Here is a 20,885-nt window from a genome sequence, read left to right as displayed (position 1 = left end):
TTTTGAGACAGAATATTACAAACTTTTCTAGTTGACACAGGGACTTGAGGTGACCAGGCCTGTTGGAGCTCTGTTGCTGTGGAAAAGGGGTTTGCTTTGGATTTTCTAACCAACAAACGTTCCTCCTGAGCAGTTGTCTTGCGGGGTCTGCTGGACCTTGGCTTGTCAAACACATCTACAGTCTCTTCAAATCTTTTTTTAATTCTTTGTACTTGATGCTGAGACACATTAAAGGTGCCAGCCACCTCTGCAGTGGATCTGGTCTTCAGCCTCTTAATAATCCAGGCTTTTGTCACAGGGTGGATTTTTGCATGTTGTCAGAGCTCAAGTTGCAGTTCAAGTGAAGGTCTGGGGTGCTGGTTTCTTTTCATACACACACACTAATTAACCGATCATTTACTGATCCCATGTAAGGATGTAAACTAGGATTGGGTGCATTATATGACCAGGCGACAAAACTTTTGTCTTGCCAATATATGACCATTCTGTGTCTTTTAACAGATCAATATTTCTGCATTGATGCCAATTTATTTTCTTAACCTAAACCACATTGCAGAGAGTTTCAGCTTTCAAAAGAATAATTTATATAACCAATGGATGAATTTAACATCAGGTTAAAAGCTTTTATTTACATAACATGGATAAGTGACATAACTTCTGTCAGGGAGTGTATAGGAGTACAACAACTACACTTTGACCACAATATTTGAAAGAGTTTTTACAGTTGTTGCCTTCAAGGTTTTACGGGTGACCCTGCTTTTAATTTTTGGCAGTGTTAGCACTTAGTGCATAGCCTTTATGAGTCTAGGAGTACCATTACATGACAATTTGAACAGAATGTGTATGAGGACCTATTTTATGTCTAATACAGGGTGTATCTGAGTCCCTCTTCCATCTAAGTTTTGGCAGTTCTTGCTTTCTTCATAAATTACACTGAAATGGCCAATTTTTTAATACAAATTTCAATTTTGGTTTACTTAAATTATTATTATTTTTTAAATCCTTTTTACATTTTACCTTATATACAAGTTATTATACAGAAAAGAATGTTTACTTCCCCATGCTGTTCTCCTTCCATTCAGTACTTTTTCCATCCATTTCAACATTTTCACTGCCCCCAGACCTCCTTGTAGGGTATGCTGAAAATATGCTCAGAATAAGCATTTGAGCATTAGGAATTGCTCTGTTTGAGTAATGAGCATCCAAGCATTTTAGTGCCCACTCACCCCTAGTAAGCACTCATCAGATTAACAATCAGAGCAACAGGTAGTCATTTTGCACCCTGGCCAGTAATGGAACTACAAACATTGTTTGTGCTGAGTGTTGTTGAATATTATTTGTATAGATAAGTGGTGCCTAATACAAAAATAATCAGCGCTGCCTCCAAATGTAAAGAATTGACCGCCCAGTGCTGGCCTGTTCCTTATTATGTTCTATTACACTATTACATCTCTCCAGAGCATAATAAATACAGGATAAAAAAATTAATTAGTTTTGCTACTCGTGTGTGATGTCACTGCATCCCCCTCCAATTCTCTACAGCTGCCTTTGGCCCCTCCCTTTCTTTCGCACAGCACACATGATGTCCTCTTCCTGCATTTAAATCATGTGCTGGGGATTTCATCACCAAGTAGGCTTCTTACATTATGGCGAACATTGTGGCACATGTTGTGGTTTGCCAAAGACCTATTCTGATCGGACACTGCATGTTGTGAAAATTCCAAGTGCATCGTGACATAAGAGACTTACTCAGCACTGAAAGCCCCAGTGCAGATAGAAATGAAAATCATGTGTAGTGAAAAAGGAAAGAAGAGGCTGGAGGGATCTGCATAGAGGGAGATTGTGGCGATGGGACAGGTGAGCTGCAAGATAGGCTGTCTAATAGAACAGAACCTCAATTAGAAAAATATGGAATTATGTGGATATTTCTGTTTATAAAAATGTGCCCAGGTATGTAAACCGTAACAAGGTCAGTCTTACTTGCCTACGAGCACTCATCTGGATTCAGCACAGGCCACTTTTTTTATATTCTCAAAGATAGGAAGCAGTGATGTTACAGTTTCACCAGATGAAAAACCTAAGATAAAAACAAAATGAGCAAATACCCTGCAGTAAGTAAATATATAGCAATAATGAAAAATGGAGGTTGGACATGATGATCCTAGAGGTCCCTTCAAACGCTAACATTCTGTGATTCTATAATTCCATGAAAATAACATAGGTTACTTAGTTAACATTGTCTTGATAAAAAAAAATGTAAAAGCCATCCCACTACGTCAAGGTGACCCTACTTGGTACAGTCCTAACCTTTAGTATTAAAGCCTTACCATATGTCAAATTACATAAATATGAATAAGGGCGTATCTGGAGCGAGACCCCATCTATTGGACACTCAGCCATGGGGACCTATATAAGCGTAATGTCCACCTCAAAGAAAAGGGAGGTCACATCCTTAGATGCACAGAGTGCAAAAAACCTAAAGCAAAAAACAAAAGAAATGAATTGAAAAAGAAGTTGGCATGCATGCAACGTGTAGGCACATGTTCACACTGACCACCAAACAGTCAAAACTTAAGAAAGAAACAAAATAAGCAAATTCCCTGCAGTAAGTAAATAAACAGCAATAGTGCATGAAAATAACATAGGGTACTTAGTTAACATTCTACCTCGTCTAGGTGACCCTACTCGGAATGGTCCTAAACTCTAGTATTTAAACCTTACCAAATATCAAATTATATAAATGTGAACAAGGGCCAAGCAGGACCGAAGCCCCGACCACTTAGTTGTTTGTGTAAAGACAAGAAGCAGTGATGTTGCAATTTCACCAGAAGCCAAACAAGTGCGGTGATTAACTGCTGCAGTCAGGTAATTCAAGTAGTGTGTCATATTGTATCATGCCGTGTTGTTCAAAATCACCTAAGTGCTGCAGCCAATCACAGACTACATCGGTCCAGTGCCTGTTGGAATGTGCATACTTGCACCCTTGCCTCCTGCGGCAAACTCCGGATCCAGTCGGATGCCTTTAGGTGAGTACAATTGAGTTTATGATTTACATATTCATACATCCTGCAAAATTTTGCTTTCCTGAACGACCCTTATAAGGTCTCATTTCTATTTCTCACATACATAAATTCATCTTTTTCACAGATAGAAATTGTACCCAATATAATCTGAGGCGCTGTTGAAATGTCCATTTTTTTTACAAACAGAGTGTCTGTAAAAAGAAAAAAAATCACATTTCTATGTCTGATTTTGATCTGAGTAAAAGGTCAAAATCACCATTCAAGCCTATCGGCCAGTGAAAATCATGGACAGCACACGGATGATATCTGTGTGTCATCCTTGTGCTGTCCATTCATAATATTGTAATATGGAGGAGAAGCTAAGCAAATGTTATGATAATGTAGCAAGTCACTGGGGTAAAATAGGTAACACACTAAAACATACTGACCCTGCCAGTTCTTGTACAGACTAGAGATCCTGACCCTGCAGTCCTTAGTGGTTCCAACGCGGGCTGAGATAGTGCTAACCACAAACAAGCTGGATGTAGCTGTAAGGGGCTGGGCATCACAGTTACTCAGTGGCTGGCACAATTGCTTTGCACCTCCTTTAACCCCTTCACCCCCAAGGGTGGTTTGCACGTCAATGACCGGGCCGATTTTTACAATTCTGACCACTGTCCCTTTATGAGGTTATAACTCTGGAACGCTTCAACGTATCCTGATGATTCTGACAATGTTTTCTCCTGACATATTGTACTTCATGATAGTGGTAAAATTTATTTGATATTACCTGCGTTTATTTGTGAAAAAAATGGAAATTTGGTGAAAATTTTGAAAATTTCGCAATTTTCCAACTTTGAATTTTTATGCCCTTAAATCACAGACATATGTCACGCAAAATACTTAATAAGTAACATTTCCCACATGTCTACTTTACATCAGCACAATTTTGGAACCAAATTTTTTTTTTGTGACCAGCAATTTCTCATTTTTACAACACCATTTTTTTTAGGGACCACATCTCATTTGAAGTCATTTTGAGGGGTCTATATGATAGAAAATACCCAAGTGTGACACCATTCTAAAAACTGCACCCCTCAAGGTACTCAAAACCACTTTTAAAAAGTTTATTAACCCTTCAGGTGTTTCACAGGAATTTTTGGAATGTTTAAATAAAAATAAACATTTAACTTTTTTTCACACAAAATTTATTTCAGCTCCAATTTGTTTTATTTTACCAAGGGTAACAGGAGAAAATAGACCCCAAAATTTGTTGTACAATTTGTCCTGAGTACGCTGATACCCCATATGTGGGGGTAAACCACTGTTTGGGCGCATGGCAGAGCTCGGAAGGAAAGGAGCGCCATTTGACTTTTCAATGCAAAATTGACTGGAATTGAGATGGGACGCCATGTTGCATTTGGAGAGCCCCTGATGTGCCTAAACATTGAAACCCCCCACAAGTGACACCATTTTGGAAAGTAGACCCCCTAAGGATCTTATCTAGATGTGTGGTGAGCACTTTGACCCAACAAGTGCTTCACAGAAGTTTATAATGCAGAGCCGTAAAAATTAAAAATCATATTTTTTCACAAAAATGATCTTTTCGCCCCCATTTTTTTATTTCCCCAAGGGTAAGCGAATAAATTAGACCACAAAAGTTGTTGTGCAATTTGTCCTGAGTACGAAAATACCCCATATGTGGGGGTAAACCACTGTTTGGGCGCATAGCAGAGCTCGGAAGGGAAGGAGCGCTATTTTACTTTTCAATGCAAAATTGACTGGAATTAAGATGGGATGCCATGTTGCGTTTGGAGAGCCCCTGATGTGCCTAAACATTAAAAACCCCCACAAGTGACACCATTTTGGAAAGTAGACCCCCTAAGGAACTTATCTAGATGTGTTTTGAGAGCTTTGAACCCCCAAGTGTTTCACTACAGTTTATAATGCAGAGCCGTGAAAATAAAAATTCTTTTTTTTTCACAAAAATGATTTTTAGCCCCCAGTTTTGTATTTTCACAAGGGTATCAGGATAAATTGGACCCCAAAAGTTGTTGTCCAATTTGTCCTGAGTACGCTGATACCCCATATGTGGGGGGGAACCACTGTTTGGGCGCATGACAGAGCTCGGAAGGGAAGGAGCGCCATTTGGAATGCAGACTTAAATGGATTGGTCTGCAGGCGTCACGTTGCATTTGCAGAGCCCCTGATGTACCCAAACAGTACAAACCCCCCACAAGTGACCCCATATTGGAAACTAGACCCCCCAAGGAACTTATCTAGATGTGTTATGAGAACTTTGAACCCCCAAGTGTTTCACTACAGTTTATAACGCAGAGCCGTGAAAATAAAAATTCTTTTTTTTTTTCACAAAAATGATTTTTAGCCCCCAGTTTTGTATTTTCACAAGGGTATCAGGATAAATTGGACACCAAAAGTTGTTGTCCAATTTGTCCTGAGTACGCTGATACCCCATATGTGGGGGGGAACCACTGTTTGGGCGCATGACAGAGCTCAGAAGGGAAGGAGCGCCATTTGGAATGCAGACTTAAATGGATTGGTCTGCAGGCATCACGTTGCATTTGCAGAGCCCCTGATGTACCCAAACAGTACAAACCCCCCACAAGTGACCCCATATCGGAAACTAGACCCACCAAGGAACTTATCTAGATGTGTTGTGAGAACTTTGAACCCCCAAGTGTTTCACTACAGTTTACAACGCAGAGCCGTAAAAATAAAAAATCTTTTTTTTTCCCACAAAACTTATTTTTTGGCCCCCAGTTTTGTATTTTCCCAAGGGTAGCAGGAGAACTTGGACCACAAAAGATGATGTCCAATTTGTCCTGAGTACGCTGATACCCCATATGTTGGGGTAAACCCCTGTTTGGGCACACGGGAGAGCTCTGAAGGGAAGGAGCACTGTTTTCCTTTTTCAACGCAGAATTGGCTGGAATTCAGATCGGATGCCATGTCCCGTTTGGAGAGACCCTGATGTGCCTAAACAGTGGAAACCCCCCCAATTCTAACTGAAACCCTAATCCAAACACACCCCTTACCCTAATCCCAACAGTAACCCTAACCACTCCTCTAACCCAGACACACCCAACCCTATTCCCAACCGTAAATGTAATCCAAACCCTAACCCTATCTTTAGCCCCAACCCTAACTGTAGCCCCAACCCTAGCCCCAACCCTAGCCCCAACCCTAGCCCTAACCCTAGCCCTAACCCTAGCCCCAACCCTAGCCCTAACCCTAACCCTAGCCCCAACCCTAGCCCCAACCCTAGCCCCAACCCTAACCCTAACCCTTGCCCTAACCCTAACCCTAGCCCTAACCCTAGCCCTAACTCTAGTCCTAAGTCTAGTCCTAACTCTAGTCCTAACTCTAGTCCTAACTCTAGCCCTAACCCTAACCCTAATGGGAAAATGGAAATAAATAAATTTTTTATTTTTTTTATTTTTCCCTAACTAAGGGGGTGATGAAGGGGGGTTTGATTTACTTTTATAGCGGGTTTTTTAGCGGATTTTTATGATTGGCAGCCGTCACACACTGAAAGACACTTTTCATTGCAAAAAATATTTTTTGCGTTACCACATTTTGAGAGCTGTAATTTTTCCATATTTGAGTCCACAGAGTCATGTGAGATCTTGTTTTTTGTGGGACGAGTTGACGTTTTTATTGGTAACATTTTCGGACACGTGACATTTTTTGATCGCTTTTTATTCCGATTTTTGTGAGGCAGAGTGATCAAAAACCAGCTATTCATGAATTTCTTTTGGGGTAGGCGTTTATACCGTTCCGCGTTTGGTAAAATTGATAAAGCAGTTTTATTCGTCGGGTCAGTACGATTACAGCGATACCTCATTTATATCATTTTTTTTATGTTTTGGCGCTTTTATACGATAAAAACTATTTTATAGAAAAAATAATTATTTTGGTATCGCTTTATTCTCAGGACTATAACTTTTTTATTTTTTTGCTGATGATGCTGTATGGCGGCTCGTTTTTTGCGGGACAAGATTAAGTTTTCAGCGGTACCATGGTTATTTATATCAGTCTTTTTGATCGCGTGTTATTCCACTTTTTGTTCGGCGGTATGATAATAAAGCGTTGTTTTTTGCCTCGTTTTTTTTTTTTTTTTCTCACGGTGTTTACTGAAGGGGTTAACTAGTGGGGCAGTTTTATAGGTTGGGTCGTTACGGACGCGGCGATACTAAATATGTGTACTTTTATTGTTTTTTTTATTTTATTTAGCAAAAGAAATGTATTTATGGGAATAATATATATATTTTTTTTCTTTATTTAGGATATTTTTTTATTTATTTTTTTACAAATGTGGGGAATTTTTTTTAAACTTTTTTACTTTGTCCCAGGGGGGGACATCACAGGTCATTGATCTGGCAGTGTGCACAGCACTCTGCCAGATCTGCGATCTGCTGTGCAGGGCTGCAGGCTTACCAAGTGTCTGCTCTGAGCAGACACTCGGTAAGCCACCTCCCTCCCTGCAGGACCCGGATGCCGCGGCCATCTTGGATTCGGGACCTGCGGCGAGGAGGGAGGTAGGAGACCCTCGGAGCAACGCGATCACATCGCGTTGCTCCGGGGGTCTCAGGGAAGCCCGCAGGGAGCCCTCTCCCTGCGCGATGCTTCCCTATACCGCCGGTACACCGCGATCATGTTTGATCGCGGTGTGCCGGGGGTTAATGTGCCGGAGGCGGTCCGTGACTGCTCCTGGCACATAGTGCCGGATGTCAGCTGCGATATGCAGCTGACACCCGGCCGCACTCGGCCGCGCTCCCCCCGTGAGCGCGGCCGATCGCGTATGACGTACTATCCCGTCGGTGGTCATACGGGCCCACCTGTTGTGAAATTGGATTTTGGGCTCCCCCGGTGGCCACTGGTGGAATTGAACTTGTGTGCATCATCCCCTCTGTTCACCTGTTCCCATCAGGATGTGGGAGTCGCTATTTAACCTTGCTCCTCTGTCACTTCCATGCCGGTCAACATTGTAATCAGAAGCCTTTCTGTGCATGTTCCTGCTACCAGACAACTTCCAGCTAAGTCGGACTTTTGTCCTTGTTTGTTTTTTGCATTTTGTTCCAGTTCACAGCTGCAGTTTCGTTTCTGTGTCTGGAAAGCTCTTGTGATCTGAAATTGCCACTCTGATGTTATGAGTTAATACTAGAGTCTTAAAGTAATTTCAGGATGGTGTATTGATAGGGTTTTCAGCTGACCATGAAAGTACCCTTTCTGTCTTCCTGCTATCTAGTAAGCGGACCTCGATTTTGCTAAACCTATTTTCATACTACGTTTGTCATTTTCATCTTAAATCACCGCCAATATATGTGGGGGCCTCTGTCTGCCTTTCGGGGAAATTTCTCTAGAGGTGAGCCAGGACTATATTTTCCTCTGCCAGGATTAGTTAGTCCTCCGGCCGGTGCTGGGCGTCTAGGGATAAAACGCAGGCTACGCTACCCGGCTACTGTTAGTTGTGCGGCAGGTTTAGTTCATGGTCAGTTTAAGTTTCCATCCTTCCAAGAGCTAGTTCCTATGTATGCTGGGCTATGTTCTCTTGCCATTGAGAACCATAACAGTTTGACCGGCCCACAAAGGGTTAAATTAATTGGCAGAGAAAGGAGAGAAAAAAGAAGTCTGCTGAAAAATTTTTTTTTTTTTTTTTTTTTTTTTCCTTCAGTTCTGAGTGTGCTTTCAATTGAATCACTTGCAAGTCTGCCTATATTGCAGCCTTCCTCTCTCTCTCTCCTTCTAATCCTGGAATGGCTCTGTGTTCACCTGTTTAAAATGGATATTCAGAATTTAGCTGCAGGTTTGAATAATCTCACCACGAAAGTTCAAAATTTACAAGATTTTGTTGTTCATGTTCCTATATCTGAACCTAGAATTCCTTTGCCTGAATTTTTCTCGGGGAATAGATCTTGCTTTCAAAATTTCAAAAATAATTGCAAGTTGTTTTTGTCCCTGAAATCTCGCTCTGCTGGAGATCCTGCTCAGCAGGTCAGGATTGTGATTTCCTTGCTCCGGGGCGACCCTCAAGATTGGGCTTTTGCATTGGCTCCAGGGGATCCTGCGTTGCTCAATGTGGATGCGTTTTTTCTGGCCTTGGGGTTGCTTTATGAGGAACCTCATTTAGAGCTTCAGGCGGAAAAAGCCTTGATGTCCCTATCTCAGGGGCAAGATGAAGTTGAAATATACTGCCAAAAATTCCGTAAATGGTCTGTGCTTACTCAGTGGAATGAGTGCGCCCTGGCGGCGAATTTCAGAGAGGGTCTCTCTGATGCCGTTAAGGATGTTATGGTGGGGTTCCCTGTGCCTGCGGGTCTGAATGAGTCCATGACAATGGCTATCCAGATCGATAGACGTCTGCGGGAGCGCAAACCTGTGCACCATTTGGCGGTGTCTACTGAGAAGACGCCAGAGAATATGCAATGTGATAGAATTCTGTCCAGAAGCGAACGGCAGAATTTTAGACGAAAAAATGGGTTGTGCTTTTATTGTGGTGATTCAACTCATGTTATATCAGCATGCTCTAAGCGTACTAAGAAGCTTGATAAGTCAGTTTCAATTGGCACTTTTCAGTCTAAGTTTATTCTATCTGTGACCCTGATTTGTTCTTTATCATCTATTACCGCGGATGCCTATGTCGACTCTGGCGCCGCTTTGAGTCTTATGGATTGGTCCTTTGCCAAACGCTGTGGGTATGATTTAGAGCCTCTTGAAACTCCTATACCTCTGAAGGGGATTGACTCCACCCCATTGGCTAGTAATAAACCACAATACTGGACACAAGTAACTATGCGAATTAATCCGGATCATCAGGAGATTATTCGCTTTCTTGTGCTGTATAATCTACATGATGTGTTGGTGCTTGGATTGCCATGGCTGCAATCTCATAACCCAGTCCTCGACTGGAACGTTATGTCTGTGTTAAGCTGGGGATGTAAGGGGATGCATGGGGACGTACCTTTGGTTTCCATTTCGTCATCTATTCCCTCTGAGATTCCTGAATTCTTGTCTGACTATCGTGACGTTTTTGAAGAACCTAAGCTTGGTTCACTACCTCCGCACCGGGAGTGCGATTGTGCCATAGATTTGATTCCGGGTAGTAAATACCCTAAGGGTCGTTTATTTAATCTGTCTGTGCCTGAACATGCTGCTATGCGAGAATATATAAAGGAGTCCTTGGAAAAGGGACATATTCGTCCTTCGTCATCTCCCTTAGGAGCCGGTTTTTTCTTTGTGTCTAAGAAAGATGGCTCTTTGAGGCCGTGTATTGATTATCGGCTTTTGAATAAAATCACGGTTAAATATCAATATCCGTTGCCACTGCTGACTGATTTGTTTGCTCGCATAAAGGGGGCCAAGTGGTTCTCTAAGATAGATCTCCGTGGGGCGTATAATTTGGTGCGAATTAAGCAGGGGGATGAGTGGAAAACCGCATTTAATACGCCCGAGGGCCACTTTGAGTATTTGGTGATGCCTTTTGGCCTTTCAAATGCCCCTTCAGTCTTTCAGTCCTTTATGCATGACATTTTCCGTGATTATTTGGATAAATTTATGATCGTGTATCTGGATGATATTCTGATTTTTTCGGATGACTGGGACTCTCATGTCCAGCAGGTCAGGAGGGTTTTTCAGGTTTTGCGGTCTAATTCCTTGTGTGTGAAGGGTTCTAAGTGCGTTTTTGGGGTTCAAAAGATTTCCTTCTTGGGATACATTTTTTCCCCCTCTTCCATCGAGATGGATCCTGTCAAGGTTCGGGCTATTTGTGATTGGACGCAACCCTCTTCTCTTAAGAGTCTTCAGAAATTTTTGGGCTTTGCTAACTTTTATCGTCGATTTATTGCTGGTTTTTCTGATGTTGTTAAACCATTGACTGATTTGACTAAGAAGGGTGCTGATGTTGCTGATTGGTCCCCTGCTGCTGTGGAGGCCTTTCGGGAGCTTAAGCGCCGCTTTTCTTCCGCCCCTGTGTTGCGTCAGCCTGATGTTGCTCTTCCTTTTCAGGTTGAGGTCGACGCTTCTGAAATCGGAGCTGGGGCGGTTTTGTCGCAAAGAAGTTCCGACTGCTCCGTGATGAAACCTTGTGCTTTTTTTTCTCGTAAATTTTCGCCCGCCGAGCGGAATTATGATATTGGGAATCGGGAGCTTTTGGCCATGAAGTGGGCTTTTGAGGAGTGGCGTCATTGGCTTGAGGGGGCTAGACATCAGGTGGTGGTATTGACCGACCACAAAAATTTAATTTATCTTGAGTCCGCCAGACGCCTGAATCCTAGACAGGCGCGCTGGTCGTTGTTTTTCTCTCGGTTTAATTTTGTGGTGTCATACCTACCGGGTTCTAAGAATGTTAAGGCGGATGCCCTTTCTAGGAGTTTTGAGCCTGACTCCCCTGGTAATTCTGAACCTACAGGTATCCTTAAGGATGGAGTGATATTGTCTGCCGTTTCTCCAGACCTGCGGCGGGCCTTGCAGGATTTTCAGGCGGATAGACCTGATCGTTGCCCACCTGGTAGACTGTTTGTTCCTGATGATTGGACCAGTAAAGTCATTTCTGAGGTTCATTCTTCTGCGTTGGCAGGTCATCCTGGAATCTTTGGTACCAGGGATTTGGTGGCAAGGTCCTTCTGGTGGCCTTCCCTGTCACGAGATGTACGAGGCTTTGTGCAGTCTTGTGACGTTTGTGCTCGGGCCAAGCCTTGTTGTTCTCGGGCTAGTGGATTGTTGTTGCCCTTGCCTATCCCGAAGAGGCCTTGGACGCACATCTCGATGGATTTTATTTCGGATCTTCCTGTTTCTCAGAAGATGTCTGTCATCTGGGTGGTGTGTGACCGTTTCTCTAAGATGGTCCATTTGGTTCCCCTGCCTAAGTTGCCTTCTTCTTCCGAGTTGGTTCCTCTGTTTTTTCAAAATGTGGTTCGTTTGCATGGTATTCCGGAGAATATCGTTTCTGACAGAGGAACCCAATTCGTGTCTAGATTTTGGCGGGCATTCTGTGCTAGGATGGGCATAGATTTGTCTTTCTCATCTGCTTTCCATCCTCAGACTAATGGCCAGACCGAGCGGACGAATCAGACTTTGGAGACATATTTGAGGTGTTTTGTGTCTGCGGATCAGGATGATTGGGTTGCTTTTTTGCCTTTAGCGGAGTTTGCCCTCAATAATCGGGCCAGCTCTGCCACCTTGGTGTCTCCTTTTTTCTGTAATTCGGGGTTTCATCCTCGATTTTCCTCCGGTCAGGTGGAATCTTCGGATTGTCCTGGAGTGGATGCTGTGGTGGAGAGGTTGCATCAGATTTGGGGGCAGGTGGTGGACAATTTGAAGTTGTCCCAGGAGAAGACTCAGCTTTTTGCCAACCGCCGGCGTCGGGTTGGTCCTCGGCTTTGTGTCGGGGACTTGGTGTGGTTGTCTTCTCGTTTTGTCCCTATGAGGGTTTCTTCTCCTAAGTTTAAGCCTCGGTTCATCGGCCCGTACAAGATATTGGAGATTCTTAACCCTGTGTCCTTCCGTTTGGACCTCCCTGCATCTTTTTCTATTCATAATGTTTTTCATCGGTCATTGTTGCGCAGGTATGAGGTACCGGTTGTGCCTTCCGTTGAGCCTCCTGCTCCAGTGTTGGTTGAGGGCGAGTTGGAGTACGTTGTGGAAAAAATCTTGGACTCCCGTGTTTCCAGACGGAAACTCCAGTATCTGGTCAAATGGAAGGGATACGGTCAGGAGGATAATTCTTGGGTGACTGCCTCTGATGTTCATGCCTCCGACCTGGTCCGTGCCTTTCATAGGGCTCATCCTGATCGCCCTGGTGGTTCTGGTGAGGGTTCGGTGCCCCCTCCTTGAGGGGGGGTACTGTTGTGAAATTGGATTTTGGGCTCCCCCGGTGGCCACTGGTGGAATTGAACTTGTGTGCATCATCCCCTCTGTTCACCTGTTCCCATCAGGATGTGGGAGTCGCTATTTAACCTTGCTCCTCTGTCACTTCCATGCCGGTCAACATTGTAATCAGAAGCCTTTCTGTGCATGTTCCTGCTACCAGACAACTTCCAGCTAAGTCGGACTTTTGTCCTTGTTTGTTTTTTGCATTTTGTTCCAGTTCACAGCTGCAGTTTCGTTTCTGTGTCTGGAAAGCTCTTGTGATCTGAAATTGCCACTCTGATGTTATGAGTTAATACTAGAGTCTTAAAGTAATTTCAGGATGGTGTATTGATAGGGTTTTCAGCTGACCATGAAAGTACCCTTTCTGTCTTCCTGCTATCTAGTAAGCGGACCTCGATTTTGCTAAACCTATTTTCATACTACGTTTGTCATTTTCATCTTAAATCACCGCCAATATATGTGGGGGTGTCATGTTCTCAATGGCAAGAGAACATAGCATCAGCATATATAGGAACTAGCTCTTGGAAGATGGGAACTGAGCTGACCATGAACTAAACCTAACGCACAACTAGCAGTGGCCGGGTAGCATGCCTACGTTGATTCTAGATGCCCAGCACCAGCCGGAGGACTAAATAATGCTAGCAGAGGAAAATATTAGTCCTAGCTCACCTCTAGAGAAATACCCCGAAAGGAGACAGAGGCCCCCCACATGTATTGGCGGTGAATTAAGATGAAATAACAAACGTAGTATGAAAATAGGTTTAGCAAATTTGAGGTCCACTTACTACATAGCAGAAGACAGAAAGGACACTTTCATGGTCAGCTGAAAACCCTATCAAAACACCATCCAGAAATTACTTTAAAACTCTGGCATTAACTCATAACACCAGAGTGGCAATTCCTGTTCACAAGAGCTTTCCAGACACAGTAACGAAACTACAGCTGTGAACTGGAACAAAAATGCAAAAACAAACATGGACAAGAGTCCAACTTATCTAGTAGTTGTCTAGGAGCAGGAACAAGCACAGAGAGGCTTCTGATAACATTGTTGACCGGCAAGCAACTAACAGAGCAGCAAGGTTATATAGCGACTCCCACATCTTGATGGGAACAGGTGAACAGAGAAGATGAAAACACCAGTTCAATTCCACCAGTAGCCACCGGGGGAGCCCAGAATCCAAATTCACAACAGTACCCCCCCCTCAAGGAGGGGGCACCGAACCCTCACCAGAACCACCAGGGCGATCAGGATGGGCCCTATGAAAGGCACGAACCAGATCAGAGGCATGAACATCAGATGCATTCACCCAAGAATTATCCTCCTGGCCGTATCCCTTCCACTTGACCAGATACTGGAGTCTCCGTCTGGAAACACGAGAGTCTAAGATTTTCTCCACAACGTACTCCAACTCACCCTCAACCAACACCGGAGCAGGAGGCTCAACGGAAGGCACAACCGGTACCTCATACCTGCGCAATAATGACCGATGAAAAACGTTATGAATAGAAAAGGATGCAGGGAGGTCCAAACGGAAGGAAACAGGGTTAAGAATCTCCAATATCTTATACGGGCCGATGAACCGAGGCTTAAACTTAGGAGAAGAGACCCTCATAGGGACAAAACGAGAAGACAACCACACCAAATCCCCAACACAAAGCCGAGGACCAACACGACGGTGGCGGTTGGCAAAAAGCTGAGTCTTCTCCTGGGACAACCTCAAATTGTCCACCACCTGCCCCCAGATCTGATGCAATCTCTCCACCACAGCATCCACTCCAGGACAATCCGAAGATTCCACCTGACCAGAGGAAAATCGAGGATGAAACCCCGAATTACAGAAAAACGGGGACACCAAAGTGGCAGAGCTGGCCCGATTATTGAGAGCGAACTCTGCCAATGGCAAAAAAGCAACCCAATCATCCTGGTCAGCAGACACAAAACACCTCAGATATGTCTCCAGGGTCTGATTAGTCCGCTCGGTCTGGCCATTCGTCTGAGGATGGAAAGCGGACGAAAAAGATAAATCTATGCCCATCCTAGCACAGAATGCCCGCCAAAATCTAGACACGAATTGGGTCCCTCTGTCAGAAATGATATTCTCAGGAATACCATGCAAACGAACAACATTTTGAAAAAACAGAGGAACCAACTCGGAAGAAGAAGGCAACTTGGGCAGAGGAACCAAATGGACCATCTTAGAGAAACGGTCACACACCACCCAGATGACAGACATCTTCTGAGAAACAGGCAGATCTGAAATAAAATCCATCGAGATGTGCGTCCAAGGCCTCTTAGGAATAGGCAAGGGCAACAATAATCCACTAGCCCGAGAGCAACAAGGCTTGGCCCGAGCACAAACGTCACAAGACTGCACAAAGCCTCGCACATCTCGTGACAGGGAAGGCCACCAGAAGGACCTTGCCACCAAATCCCTGGTACCAAAAATGCCAGGATGACCTGCCAACGCAGAAGAATGAACCTCAGAGATGACTCTACTGGTCCAATCATCAGGAACAAACAGTTTATCAGGTGGGCAACGATCCGGTCTATCCGCCTGAAACTCCTGCAAGGCCCGCCGCAGGTCTGGAGAAACGGCTGACAATACCACTCCATCCTTAAGGATACCTGTGGGCTCAGAGTTACCAGGCGAGTCAGGCTCAAAACTCCTAGAAAGGGCATCCGCCTTAACATTCTTAGAACCCGGTAGGTATGACACCACAAAATTAAACCGAGAGAAAAATAATGACCAGCGCGCCTGTCTAGGATTCAGGCGCCTGGCGGTCTCAAGATAAATCAAGTTTTTGTGGTCAGTCAATACCACCACCTGATGTTTGGCCCCCTCAAGCCAATGGCGCCACTCCTCAAAAGCCCACTTCATGGCCAAAAGCTCCCGATTCCCAACATCATAATTCCGCTCAGCGGGCGAAAATTTACGGGAAAAGAAGGCACAAGGCCTCATCACGGAGCAGTCAGAACTTTTCTGCGACAACACTGCCCCAGCTCCGATCTCAGAAGCGTCGACCTCAACCTGAAAAGGTAGAGCAACATCAGGCTGACGCAACACAGGGGCAGAGGAAAAACGGCGCTTAAGCTCCCGAAAGGCCTCCACAGCGTCAGGGGACCAATCAGCAACATCAGCACCCTTCTTAGTCAAATCGGTCAATGGCTTAGCAATATCCGAAAAACCAGCAATAAATCGACGATAAAAGTTAGCAAAGCCCAAAAATTTCTGAAGACTCTTAAGAGAAGAGGGCTGCGTCCAATCACAAATAGCTTGAACCTTGACAGGATCCATTTCAATGGAAGAGGGAGAAAAAATATATCCCAAAAAGGAAATCCTCTGTATCCCAAAAACACACTTAGAACCCTTCACACACAAAGAATTAGACCGCAAAACCTGGAAAACCCTCCTGACTTGCTGGACATGAGAGTCCCAGTCATCCGAAAAAATCAGAATATCATCCAGATACACAATCATAAATTTATCCAAATAATCGCGAAAAATATCATGCATAAAGGACTGGAAAACTGACGGAGCATTTGAAAGACCAAAAGGCATCACTAAATACTCAAAGTGGCCCTCGGGCGTATTAAATGCGGTTTTCCACTCATCCCCCTGCCTGATTCGCACCAAATTATACGCCCCACGAAGGTCAATCTTAGAGAACCACTTTTCCCCCTTTATGCGAGCAAACAAATCAGTCAGCAACGGCAATGGGTATTGATATTTTACAGTGATTTTATTCAAAAGCCGATAATCGATACATGGTCTCAAAGAGCCGTCTTTTTTTGACACAAAGAAAAAACCGGCTCCTAAGGGAGATGACGATGGACGAATATGTCCCTTTTCCAAGGACTCCTTTATATATTCTCGCATAGCAGCATGTTCAGGCACAGACAGATTAAATAAACGACCCTTTGGGTATTTACTACCCGGGATTAAATCTATGGCACAATCGCACTCTCGGTGCGGAGGTAATGAACCAAGCTTGGATTCTTCAAAGACGTCACGATAGTCAGACAGGAACTCAGGAATTTCAGAGGGAATAGATGATGAAATGGAAACCACAGGTACATCCCCATGAGCCCCCTTACATCCCCAGCTCAACACAGACATAGCTCTCCAGTCGAGGACTGGGTTGTGAGATTGCAGCCAAGGCAATCCTAGCACCAAATCATCATGTAGATTATACAGCACCAGAAAGCGAATAATCTCCTGGTGATCCGGATTAATACGCATAGTTACTTGTGTCCAGTATTGTGGTTTATTATTAGCCAATGGGGTGGAGTCAATCCCCTTCAGAGGAATAAGAGTCTCCAAAGGCTCTAAATCATACCCACAGCGTTTGGCAAAGGACCAATCCATAAGACTCAAAGCGGCGCCAGAGTCGACATAGGCGTCCGTGGTAATAGATGACAAAGAGCAAATCAGGGTCACAGATAGAATAAACTTAGACGGTAAGGTGCAAATGGAAACAGATTTATCAAGCTTTTTAGTGCGCTTAGAGCATGCTGATATAACATGAGTAGAATCACCACAATAGAAACACAACCCATTTTTCCGTCTAAAATTCTGCCGCTCGCTTCGGGACAGAATTCTATCACACTGCATACTCTCTGGCGACTTCTCAGTGGACACCGCCAGATGGTGCACTGGTTTGCGCTCCTGCAAACGCCTATCGATCTGAATAGCCATTGTCATGGACTCATTCAGACCCGCAGGCACAGGGAACCCCACCATAACATCCTTAATGGCATCAGAGAGACCCTCTCTGAAAGTCGCCGCCAGGGCGCACTCATTCCACTGAGTAAGCACAGACCATTTACGGAATCTTTGACAGTAAATTTCCGCTTCATCTTGCCCCTGAGATAGGGACATCAAAGTTTTTTCTGCCTGAAGCTCCAAATGAGGTTCGTCATAAAGCAACCCCAAGGCCAGAAAAAACGCATCCACATTGAGCAACGCAGGATCCCCTGGTGTCAATGAAAAAGCCCAGTCTTGAGGGTCGCCCCGGAGCAAGGAAATCACAATCCTGACCTGCTGTGCAGGGTCTCCGGCAGAGCGAAATTTCAGGGACAAAAATAATTTGCAATTATTTCGAAAATTCTGAAACCCAGATCTATTCCCCGAGAAAAATTCCGGCAAAGGAATTCTCGGCTCAGATACAGGTGCATGACAAACAAAAGACTTGCAAATTTTGTACCTTCGTGGCGAGATTATTCAAACCTGCAGTTACACTCTGAAGATCCATTACAAACAGGTGGACACAGAGCCATTCAAAGATTAGAAGGAGAAAAAAAAAAAAAAATTCTCAGCAGACTTCTTATTTCTCTCCTTTCTCAGCCAAGGATTTTAACCCTTTAGTGGGCCGGTCAAACTGTCATGTTCTCAATGGCAAGAGAACATAGCATCAGCATATATAGGAACTAGCTCTTGGAAGATGGGAACTGAGCTGACCATGAACTAAACCTAACGCACAACTAGCAGTGGCCGGGTAGCATGCCTACGTTGATTCTAGATGCCCAGCACCAGCCGGAGGACTAAATAATGCTAGCAGAGGAAAATATTAGTCCTAGCTCACCTCTAGAGAAATACCCCGAAAGGAGACAGAGGCCCCCCACATGTATTGGCGGTGAATTAAGATGAAATAACAAACGTAGTATGAAAATAGGTTTAGCAAATTTGAGGTCCACTTACTACATAGCAGAAGACAGAAAGGACACTTTCATGGTCAGCTGAAAACCCTATCAAAACACCATCCAGAAATTACTTTAAAACTCTGGCATTAACTCATAACACCAGAGTGGCAATTCCTGTTCACAAGAGCTTTCCAGACACAGTAACGAAACTACAGCTGTGAACTGGAACAAAAATGCAAAAACAAACATGGACAAGAGTCCAACTTATCTAGTAGTTGTCTAGGAGCAGGAACAAGCACAGAGAGGCTTCTGATAACATTGTTGACCGGCAAGCAACTAACAGAGCAGCAAGGTTATATAGCGACTCCCACATCTTGATGGGAACAGGTGAACAGAGAAGATGAAAACACCAGTTCAATTCCACCAGTAGCCACCGGGGGAGCCCAGAATCCAAATTCACAACATGGGGGCCTCTGTCTGCCTTTCGGGGAAATTTCTCTAGAGGTGAGCCAGGACTATATTTTCCTTTGCCAGGATTAGTTAGTCCTCCGGCCGGTGCTGGGCGTCTAGGGATAAAACGCAGGCTACGCTACCCGGCTACTGTTAGTTGTGCGGCAGGTTTAGTTCATGGTCAGTTTAAGTTTCCATCCTTCCAAGAGCTAGTTCCTATGTATGCTGGGCTATGTTCTCTTGCCATTGAGAACCATAACACCCACCCCACCTCGACGGGATAGTACGTCAGATGTCAGGAAGGGGTTAAAATACCACCAAGGAAAACATCCACGAGTTTGTATGTTCTCTCTGTGTTTGTGTGGGTTTCCTTCCACACTCCAAAGACATACCGATAGGGAATTTAGATTGTGAACCCCATTGGGGACAGTGATGATAATGTGTGTAAAACACTGCAGAATTTGATGGTGCTACACCTACAGCACATACTCAAATGATACATATTTTACATTAAACGGAGGTCCGACATTGACAATTAATACAATGTTTTAGGAAAACTTTATGCATTTTATTTAGAGTTAATGTAAAAAATAAAGTTACATTTTTAACATTTTTATGTTTTACAAAATTTAAAAAAGCAGAAAAATAATATTTATTACACTAGCAAATACAATAAAACTGAAACATAGCAATACTAAAAACAAATAAATGGCTATTGGATTGTAGTCATTAAAGGAAATAAATCCTTTTATGTTGCGATTTGCTATAGGACATTTACAATTCTGTCACAAGCTACTTAGCAACAGTCTACAAACTACCTTTCTCGCATGCACTTAGAAAGTAACAGTTTGCAGACTGTGCTGCAGACCATCTGACAGAATTTTGAATGATACGCATCCAACCTGAAAATGAAGAATTTCTATCCAATATGTATTAATGGCCATATATTACAAAATCATAAGTAGCAATAGAAAAAAAGTTTTGCTTTTATGTATTTTTTAAAAGATATTTGCATTTGTTTCTTTTTTTGTTGTTGAAAAATTGACAACTGGTAATGCCACAGTATTGGTTGTCACTTTTGAATTTACTCCTCAAAAACGGATGATAAGCTGTCTTTTAATGAGCATGTTCGAGGTACTCTGACAACAATTTACTTGAATAATTCAACAACCAAAAAAAAACTTCATAAAAATGCCACTATGAGCAAAACATGATTAATAAAATATTTCTCTGACCCCTGACATTTTTAGGGTGAAATCCTCTTTAGCTGAAATCTTCTTTAATCCTATTAAGGACCTGGACATTTTTTTTATTTCTGTACTTTCGCTTTTACCTTTTTGTATTTGAAGAGCCATCACTTTATTGTTTTTAGTCAACATAGACATATGACAGCTAGTTTTTTGGCACCATTCATTTTAAAACATATTGTACTGAAAAATTGGCAAAAAATTAAAAGTGTGTGAATGCTTTTTCAAAAGGGTTCTCCAGGTTTACAGTATATGATTACAGCAATTCCTAACTTAATGTTTTTATTATATTTCAATGGTTAAAAAAAATTAAATGTTTACTAATCAGGTATATGGATTTTATATATTAATAAATTGCACTTTTACAGGCACAGGAATATGTGTATTTTTATTTATTTTTAATGTGGGGAAAAGGTGGGTGATTTTAACTTTTACATTTTTTTATTGTTGTGTTCTTTTTCTAAATCCGATTCTAAAACACTGCCCACCAAAAGAGTTTATGATTGTCCTACTGATCTGGTAATGCATTCCTCTCTCCCCAAGTGTAAAACATTTAATATTTCAAGTCCAAAACACCTGGCCATGAATGATTATATAGCAGCCTGAAAAATCTTTTTGTTGGTAAAAAAAAAAAACCTAACAAAATAACTGCAAAAA

The sequence above is a fragment of the Ranitomeya variabilis genome, chromosome 1 (genome assembly GCF_051348905.1).
Source record: "Ranitomeya variabilis isolate aRanVar5 chromosome 1, aRanVar5.hap1, whole genome shotgun sequence".
Classification (NCBI taxonomy): Eukaryota; Metazoa; Chordata; class Amphibia; order Anura; family Dendrobatidae; genus Ranitomeya; species Ranitomeya variabilis.
The sequence above is the reverse complement of the archived record's forward strand: the minus strand, read 5'-3'. Positions refer to the sequence as shown.